The sequence below is a fragment of the Lissotriton helveticus genome, chromosome 3_1 (genome assembly GCF_964261635.1).
Source record: "Lissotriton helveticus chromosome 3_1, aLisHel1.1, whole genome shotgun sequence".
NCBI classification, from domain to species: domain Eukaryota; kingdom Metazoa; phylum Chordata; class Amphibia; order Caudata; family Salamandridae; genus Lissotriton; species Lissotriton helveticus.
Genome location: NC_136061.1, coordinates 989,616,392 through 989,626,531, shown reverse-complemented (window position 1 = coordinate 989,626,531; position 10,140 = coordinate 989,616,392). Strand labels below are relative to the sequence as shown.

The 10,140-nt window shown below is 45.0% G+C and overlaps 2 pseudogenes; both read right to left on the bottom strand.

The window, feature by feature from the left end:
• Window positions 1-204: 204 nt before the first annotated feature.
• The window catches only part of LOC144824197 (protein phosphatase 1A pseudogene), a 46,421-nt pseudogene continuing 36,485 nt past the window's right edge, over window positions 205-10,140 (bottom strand).
• On the bottom strand, window positions 2,607-3,245 carry LOC144825315 (protein phosphatase 1A pseudogene; annotated as a pseudogene).

The following is a 10,140-nucleotide window of genomic DNA, read 5'->3' as shown; positions in this document are numbered from 1 at the left end:
CCATCAACTGTTGTTTTTGCAGGAGTCTGATTCACAACATGAATTATTGTTTAAGATCACATTTATAGAAGTCTCAATTTTACCCAAAGAAAAAAAATTGTTACGGGGCCAGGATTAGCGCTGCTTGGGTTTCTGGTGCTGCCATTTTCTCCCACATCCTATTCTCTTATTGACTGAATAGTTGAGGATGGACGCTGAGAAGGGTCACTGAGTAAGGGTCTCGTGTTCATTTAGCGAATACACGCTAACTCCATGGCTGAATCGGCTTTTTACCACGTCATCCGTCGATGCAGAATCTGTGTCGTCATTTCTATAAGGATTAAATCTGTTGTAAACTGCTTCAATCACACTTCATTTACTTGCCAATTCACACTCTGGTGGGAGATTTGGGATGCTCTCAGTTGCTAACGTACGCATCACATGGACAAAGTCTGGCACCCTTCTTCACCCTGCTACTTTGTGATCTCTTCTACTCTGTTTTCCAGGTACTTGCCCAATTCAGTCTCTCCCTTCACTACATCAGGGAATACTTTTGATGCACTCAGAAAACATATCAGTATGACACTCATGTTGTCACTGCTACCCTTAAACAAAGAGGTGTTGGCTCTTTCATTGCAAACTTTTGCAATGTCATCTGTAACTTTAAGCCTGGATCTTACAAAATCACAAAGCTCTTCAAGCCCCTCATAGCCGAGATATCATTGGAAGCCAGGATGATTAATGCATCATGTTTTCTGATCTTCCTATTTCATATACTTCTGGCTCTTGGGAAACAAGTTGCTCTGTGGGGCCTTTCACATGAACACGTTTGTAATCAAATTCCCCGAGTGTCCAGGAAACAGCAAGCAAACCCTTTACACGTTGAATCCTTACAGAACCACATGCGTTCTAGACACGTTCTTTTTCAAATGGATTGCTTGGTTTGTGATCAAGTGTATAGAAATGAACCTTCTTGGTCCTACACAGTAAACCTCTCGAGTCACCACAGTTGATGAAATATATGTGCACTGTGGCAGCCAAGGTGTGGGGCTGTGCTGAAGCCTCACCTTCTGAGAGTCCATGGCGGTGGACAAACGGTAACTGCAGATGGCTGTGCATTAGTGGTATGCCGTTTGATTCCTTTTGGCATGTATTGACTTTGTTAGGCAGCGCACTAGGCAAACTTGGAAACGTTGGTCAGTGCGACAATGCAGGCAATGCAACCAACATTGTACGGCCCAATTCTCTTTGTCCTTTTGAGAGGCCCCAAAGGAATTTAATGCGTATCATGCAGCAGAGGAAACAAAGTAGAAGAGACAGGAGATGACTTGCCCGCACACAATCTCCTGTCCGGTACACAATGGAAGAAGGAGGGGCCCGACAAGGGGGGGGGATGCGAAAGCGCACCAAGTGCTTTTTAATGCTGATGCCGTGCACGGTTCCCGGGAGCTCCCAAGATGATCTGGAGCCGACGTGTACACGTGCACATCTCCTGTGCATTTGTCACCCCGAGTGGGATGGGTTTGCTCTCCACACCACTGGAGTCAAGCTATCCTGGCTGAAGACGGCTGATAGCCAGAAACCGGTCCTAGGATGCTTGATTCCGGTCCAGGAAAGACATGGTTTGGCAGTTCGGGCTGGACTGTTCCCATGAGGCACAGGGTCAAAGCTGATTTGCATATGACCATGTCTGAACTGGGGTGGTGTGGAGTGCAAAAAAACGATGGATTTAGGCCCAGATCTCTGTACTGGGGTGAATGTATGACATTGTTCTGCATTCTGTCCATCAACTGTTGTTTTTGCATTTGTCACCCCGAGTGGGATGGGTTTGCTCAGACGTGAGTCTCCACACCACTGGAGTCAAGCTCTCCGGGCTGAAGACGGCTGATAGCCAGAAACCGGTCCTAGGATGCTTGATTCCGGTCCAGGAAAGACATGGTTTGGCAGTTCGGGCTGGACTGTTCCCATGAGGCACAGGGTCAAGGCTGATTTGCATATGACCATGTCTGAACTGGGGTGGTGTGGAGTGCAAACAAACGATGGATTTAGGCCCAGATCTCTGTTCTGGGGTGAATGTATGACATTGTTCTGCATTCTGTCCATCAACTGTTGTTTTTGCATTTGTCACCCCGAGTGGGATGGGTTTGCTCAGACGTGAGTCCCATGCTCTCCACACCACTGGAGTCAAGCTATCCTGGCTGAAGACGGCTGATAGCCAGAAACCGGTTCTAGGATGCTTGATTCCGGTCCAGGAAATACATGGTTTGGGAGTTCGGGCTGGACTGTTCCCATCAGGCACAGGGTCAAGGCTGATTTGCATATGACCATGTCTGAACTGGAGTGGTGTGGAGTGCAAAAAAATGATGGATTTAGGCCCAGATCTCTGTACTGGGGTAAATGTATGACATTGTTCTGCATTCTGTCCATCAACTGTTGTTTTTGCAGGAGTCTGATTCACAACATGAATTATTGTTTAAGATCACATTTATAGAAGTCTCAATTTTACCCAAAGAAAAAAAATTGTTACGGGGCCAGGATTAGCGCTGCTTGGGTTTCTGGTGCTGCCATTTTCTCCCACATCCTATTCTCTTATTGACTGAATAGTTGAGGATGGACGCTGAGAAGGGTCACTGAGTAAGGGTCTCGTGTTCATTTAGCGAATACACGCTAACTCCATGGCTGAATCGGCTTTTTACCACGTCATCCGTCGATGCAGAATCTGTGTCGTCATTTCTATAAGGATTAAATCTGTTGTAAACTGCTTCCATCACACTTCATTTACTTGCCAATTCACACTCTGGTGGGAGATTTGGGATGCTCTCAGTTGCTAACGTACGCATCACATGGACAAAGTCTGGCACCCTTCTTCACCCTGCTACTTTGTGATCTCTTCTACTCTGTTTTCCAGGTACTTGCCCAATTCAGTCTTTCCCTTCACTACATCAGGGAATACTTTTGATGCACTCAGAAAACATATCAGTATGACACTCATGTTGTCACTGCTACCCTTAAACAAAGAGGTGTTGGCTCTTTCATTGCAAACTTTTGCAATGTCATCTGTAACTTTAAGCCTGGATCTTACAAAATCACAAAGCTCTTCAAGCCCCTCATAGCCGAGATATCATTGGAAGCCAGGATGATTAATGCATCATGTTTTCTGATCTTCCTATTTCATATACTTCTGGCTCTTGGGAAACAAGTTGCTCTGTGGGGCCTTTCACATGAACACGTTTGAGTCCCTTTCTCACTGCTCCATCAGGATTCAAGCAAGCCGGGCCGAAGAGGCTGAAATGCCAGAAACCGGTCCCCGGTAGCTTGTCTCCTTTCTGGTGAAGAATTGGCTTGGTAGTTTGGTCTGCCCTGTTCCCATGATGCACTGGGCCAGGGACAGACTAATTTGCATATAGCCAGGTTCTGAGCTGGGATGGGGCAGTGAGATAAATAACGGTGATGGATCAAGCCCTGATCTTTGGACTGGGTAAGAGTGGTCTGCTTAATTCAGACACTCTGTTCATCACCACCCCCTTTTCTGAATCGTTTTTGGCCACTATAGGTGTGGCAGGGTATACTCAGACATGAGTCCCTTTCTCACTGCTCCATCAGGATTCAAGCAAGCCGGGCCGAAGAGGCTGAAATGCCAGAAACCGGTCCCCGGTAGCTTGTCTCCTTTCTGGTGAAGAATTGGCTTGGTAGTTTGGTCTGCCCTGTTCCCATGATGCACTGGGCCAGGGACAGACTAATTTGCATATAGCCAGGTTCTGAGCTGGGATGGGGCAGTGAGATAAATAACGGTGATGGATCAAGCCCTGATCTTTGGACTGGGTAAGAGTGGTCTGCTTAATTCAGACACTCTGTTCATCACCACCCCCTTTTCTGAATCGTTTTTGGCCACTATAGGTGTGGCAGGGTATACTCAGACATGAGTCCCTTTCTCACTGCTCCATCAGGATTCAAGCAAGCCGGGCCGAAGAGGCTGAAATGCCAGAAACCGGTCCCCGGTAGCTTGTCTCCTTTCTGGTGAAGAATTGGCTTGGTAGTTTGGTCTGCCCTGTTCCCATGAAGCACTGGGCCAGGGACAGACTAATTTGCATATAGCCAGGTTCTGAGCTGGGATGGGGCAGTGAGATAAATAACGGTGATGGATCAAGCCCTGATCTTTGGACTGGGTAAGAGTGGTCTGCTTAATTCAGACACTCTGTTCATCACCACCCCCTTTTCTGAATCGTTTTTGGCCACTATAGGTGTGGCAGGGTATACTCAGACATGAGTCCCTTTCTCACTGCTCCATCAGGATTCAAGCAAGCCGGGCCGAAGAGGCTGAAATGCCAGAAACCGGTCCCCGGTAGCTTGTCTCCTTTCTGGTGAAGAATTGGCTTGGTAGTTTGGTCTGCCCTGTTCCCATGATGCACTGGGCCAGGGACAGACTAATTTGCATATAGCCAGGTTCTGAGCTGGGATGGGGCAGTGAGATAAATAACGGTGATGGATCAAGCCCTGATCTTTGGACTGGGTAAGAGTGGTCTGCTTAATTCAGACACTCTGTTCATCACCACCCCCTTTTCTGAATCGGCGAAATCATGACCCTGCAGCTGTTGACCCACTTCTGCCTTACCCATGTTTCTTCTTGGAGATTACTCTCATGTGTGCATCAATTTCCAGAAAACTTGTTCGAATTCCACTTGCTACACTTTCAACACAGAGTTCACCATCAGAAGCCATGAAATCCTGGTTAGACGTAATGTGATCTAGTAAATGCTCACATCAGTATCTAGCTGCCCATCATAAACAGCAAAAAAAGACCATCCTGCAATGTCAATTTGGCAGGCCAATCACTACTGTGTGTGCATCCTACATCTCAGACCACCAATCTTGTAAACTACTTAGTACATAATGCCGCTCATTACCATGCCCATGAGTATTATGCTTCTACATCTTTGGCTTGTCTAAAAATGCCCCCACTGTGGTGGTCTTGCTTCTTGAGATCTGAGGATCCTGGCGGTGCGGGCGGGATCGGGTCTGATGAGGTCCCGGGGGTGGCCTCACTGCATTAGGTGGAGTAGGCGGTGAGAACTCATTATGGACACCCACGCCTGCAGCCTGAGAAGGCAGAGCAGCGACATGCTGAGCGGGCGTGGGTGGGAGAAGGGTATATACTGGAGGGCAGAGCCAGACCTATTGGGCTTGCGCTACTTTTCTTCTTCCACCACCTCTTCCTCATCTAATCCTCCTGCTCCAATGGGGCAGAGGTGTCATTCTGAGTCTCTCGCTAGGCCGGTTCGTTAATGTATGCAGATTGAACAGGGGGCAGGGGGCCTGAGCAGAAGTGGCATCACTTATATTCAGGTGTGATTGACCATTGTGAACTAGTCCATGCACAAAGAGTCCTGGCAATATTTAAATAGTTTTTTTATCTCAGTGACGCTAAGAAAAAATGCCGCTTTTAAAGTAACCCCCTCCTTCTATTCATAATACTTAAAACACTGAAGCAGTGTTTTGTGGAAAGGCGCAATCCGCAAATGTGGGCCACTTTTTTTTAGGGTGCCGGGCCAATTTTTGATCCCAATCCAACCCCTGCTTTTGCGGTATAGTAGGTGGGTTAGGTAGACCCTGCGTAGCAATATAAACTGAATGAGACGAAACCGTGTATCTTGTGGTGCTGTATTATCTTGTCCATTCAATGTCAGTGAATGACGAGGATGTGTCTTCTTCTTACTTCCCCCTGGTGTTCAGTGAGTAAAGTTTCTGGTCCCATTGCAGCTTTTATAAGTATATGATATGGGTCACTCACCCTGTGTGAGAAAAGTTAAGGCAGCCATAATGGCCGAGTCAGAGGGGCATCCAGGGAATCCACCCCCAAGCCTGCCTAAGGGCTCTAGTTAGTTTAGCATAAAGCAGGAATCAGGAAGTGTTCCGCGTTTATTGCAAATTATTTTCTACCTCTGTACACTGCAAATAATGCTTTCTCCTGGCTTGCAGTTGCTGAGACATCAGGTAGTAGCGTTCAAATTCTGTTAGGGCTAACCTGCTCTGCTCATATGGTAGCAGTGACGGGCGGCACAGGTTAGAGTGGTAGGGCAGTGAGGTGGGGTTTGGGATGGGCGAAAGTCAACAAAAGACGGTATAGGTAAAATTAAATAAATAGGTAAAACCACTTACCTTTTGCGATGCAGCGAGCGCAATGTAAGTGGTTTTACTTATTTATTTAATTTTACCTATCTAATCATCTGTTGACTTCCCCCGCCCGACGCTCTTAGCTGTGCCGGCCACCACTGTATGGCTACTGCATGTAGTCAGTTTAATTCTGGGGCAGCCTCCACCAGACACCAGAACAGTAAGTATCTCATCAACCTTGTGAAATATCGATCTGGGAAGCAAATCGATTATTCCCTGAAGTGCATAAAGATATCTGGGCAGTGGGATCATTTTGTCAAGAGCCACTCTTTCTATAAATGACACAGGCAATCAGTGCCAGAAAGCAAGAGAGTCTTCTGCCCGTGCAGTATTTTGCCTATGGTCAACTCTGTTTTTACTACCAGTGAACGGGGCACATGCATCCCATTTCTGGGGCATTGCTCCTGCAAGACAAAGGTGTGACTTTGACCAGTTGGTGCTCATTCCAGAATGCTGTCTAAAATCATCTTACATATGAAGCCTAGATGGGACTGATTCCAGGTGTCTTCATATATACTACCATGTCATCCATATCACTGTCTTGTGCCCCACTCAAGTTCATACTTCTCAAAGATAATATACCGTCTTAACCTTTGCAGTAGAGCGGGTGCATAAGAGTTTAATCAAGTGCATTATAAATAAACCAAAATTCATCTGTTCTAACACCCGAACATGAATTCCCATAGGATGGTGGTGAACGCTTTTCCAATGTTGAGAGAAGCCACCGCATAGACTTGATCATCTTGCTTACATAACCCTTTACATCCAACTTGGAAATCATGCTTCTATGTGTTTTAAATCCCCAATTGGTCATTGCAAGCAAAGGGCTGGATATAGGGATCGGCGCACAGTTTACTTCATCACAAACGTGACAGAAATCATGTCGCTCATAGTAAAAGTGGCACAGGATATAATGAAGTTGTAATACAGTGGACCTGATACCCAGCATGTTTGTGAGACAGTAACCCATTATCCAATCTTTAAATCAGGTCCTAAGTCAGGTAACACTTTCAGCATCCTTCAAACCAGTACCTTACAAACTATCTTGATGCCTATATTAAGCATGGATAAGGGGGATTGTTTTTCTGCTTTTGGGATCACCACTATTAATGCTTCTTACATTGTCTCTGGTAGACTGCCCAACTGATTGGCTGCCCTCTTCAATAATGTAGCCATCACACCATCTGTCATCGCAGTCTGCATTTCCCCATATGCTTCTTTCAATTTCTTACTGTTGCAAAGTTATCCTGTGCCCTGGGCACCCCCCAACATTTTTGCTGACTGGTACTGGTGGTAAATGACGCTGACAGTCCCTGGGCTCTGCCTAACCAGGCCCAGGGCAAGTGCTATGCTGATAGAGACAATTAGAAAACAGTGAAAACACCTACATTCACTAGGGTACACTATGAGTTAGGGTACTCCTATGATTGACATGGCCTCCCCTACAAGGCCCTAGTACATAATAGGGCAGGAGGATTGAAACTACCTTTAAGTCTCTAGTATATATTAGGACATGGCAGTTTAAAGGCCAGCAGCCCTTTCTGCACTTGCATGTGTGCACTGCTGCTGCCTGAGGTCAGTTTAAAAGTAGCCCTGTGTTGCAGGACGGCTTTTAAAATGCAAATTGTGCCCAAACTCTACTTGCTGTTTGAGGCAATAATAAAGTACGATGTTTGGGCATATAAGGTACCCCCAGGGTCTTCACTAGGTGTCTCAGGGGTGGGGGGACCGGTATGAATAAGCAGGACCCGTAAAAAATTAGTTTTAGATGCCCTGGGTTAAGTGCAATTGCACATTTCACTACCAACATTGTGGTAAAGTGCTTACCAAAATCGAATTTTGTATTAGGAACACTGTGGAGTGAGAATCTGCAATATTTTTTGCATATTCACGTCTCCCCTAGGTATTCCAGGGGTGAGGGGTCCTGTAGATGTAGGCAGGGTCCTTATAAAATATGTTTTTATAAGACCTGGTGTTGGAAAAAATGCCCCAAGTAATTTCTCCCATTGCAAATCCTCTACCACATAGGTTAGCATGGCAAGAAGTTATTAACTAATAATTCCTGCTAGGAGAATCATAAAAATACCATGCAATTACTTCCTAGAATGGTATCGATAAATCCAACACTATTGTATTGTTGAATTTCTCCTAAAGTGTGCAGACAATAAGTTATATAACATTCTTGTCTGTAAGCCAAAATGCAGCCTTCCAGTGGTCTGTCCTGATGTGATTGGTCAGAGTTAAGTGGGTTAGCCAGGCTCCTTTGATGAGATGATAAATAGCCCATGGGGTTAGAAAACTCTTCTGGAAGGGCAGGGTTCTGCTACATAGAAATGCTAGATCAGGGAGAGAGGTTGTAAACAATATTTTTCAATGGAAGGAAGAGACAGGCAGGCAAAGCCAGTTTCATATACACCTCTACTCTTTGAACACAGCCAGATGGCAGGATTAAGGAATGAATGAGCAGATGCAAGGGGGAGCGACTATGGAGATTTACAATCCTGGAGGTGTGTTTAACCAGCTCTTCTCTCCCTGCTGGAAAATCAGCCATGATGAATGTTGATGAATTTTGTATAAATTGTGCTCTCTGGGAGATAATAGTGCCACACTTTGGAGGATGAGGTCATACCCTGGGGTGTTGCCCGGCACCTCACTGGGCAGGGGTGCCCTCCTGCTTGACACAGAGAATCTGGAATAAGTATCCCTCAGATCTGCTGCTTGAAATTCAGTCAGTCAGTCATTATACTTTTATTCGACACATGTATCATAAAAAGTACAAACATACAATATACACATAAATATAAAAACCATTTCATCATTTAAAAGGATACATATAAAGATCATGTGGGAATGTTGACTGAAGAAACATAATTTAACAACTTTAACCTAATGTTCCAGGCACATGATAAAAACTTTGCAACCCCACAAATAGTAACCATACAAGAGGTATTGGAGATGAGAATACGTAATGCTGATTTGTGATCCCTAACTCCAAGATTCTTTAATACGGGTTTTAGCCATTTGTTCCTAGGTAGGGTATACGCTTTACAGGCAAAAAAGAAGTGGCCTAATGATTCTTCAGGATTTGTACAGCCTGGACACTTTGTATCCTCTTCCCTCCTTCTACTCCATCTAGACGTAAAATTTTTAAGGGGCAATGTTCCATGTCTAAATTTCAGATAAAGTGTCCTATCCCGAGGAATCTGGATAAAATCCAAAAACAGTTCTAGCTTTGTATTACACTTATGGGTCAAAAAGTTCTCAGTTAATTGTCCCCAATTTGGGTTCTGTAAAGCCTTGGCCTCAATCCAATCCCAGTATAGTTTTTTAACCATTTGTTTTGGTGGAGGGGATTGGGAGGCCCATGCATCGCTTAAACCCACGCTAGCTACAAGTTGTTTTAAGACATTTAGCCACTTGATTTTACCTGAAGTGTTTAGTTTTAACATTTCATCCAACACTAAAGCATAGTTGGCTAATTCGGGAGTCCTCCTCAAACGTACCCAATATAGGAGGGGATGAAGCTGAACAATGTCCCGAATGGACCTCCTGCCCAGATCTGCAAATAATGGTTTTAATGGGGTGGAAGTTGGAAGTGAAACCAAGTCCCTCATGAACTTATTCTCAGTTAGGACATGATTATTGGTGTTCTCAATGCCCCATATTTCTGAGCCATAAACCGCTGAGGCTATTGCTTTTCCCTCATAAACTGACAAGGCAGGGGCAATTGGCCTGCTCACTGAGAGACGCTGGTTTTTTAAAATGGTGCCGGAAACTCTTTTAAGGTTTAAAATCATTTTACTTATATGGGGTTCCCATTTCATATTATTATTAATTCTAACACCGAGGTAGTCAAACTCATCGACCACCTCAAGGAGAGATCCATTCAAAGTCAGGTGTATATTCCTGTGGTTTCTCTTGGCGGTCATAACCATTAGTTTAGTTTTTGTAGTGTTTATTGTAAGTCCCCGTTCCTGACAAAAAACACTA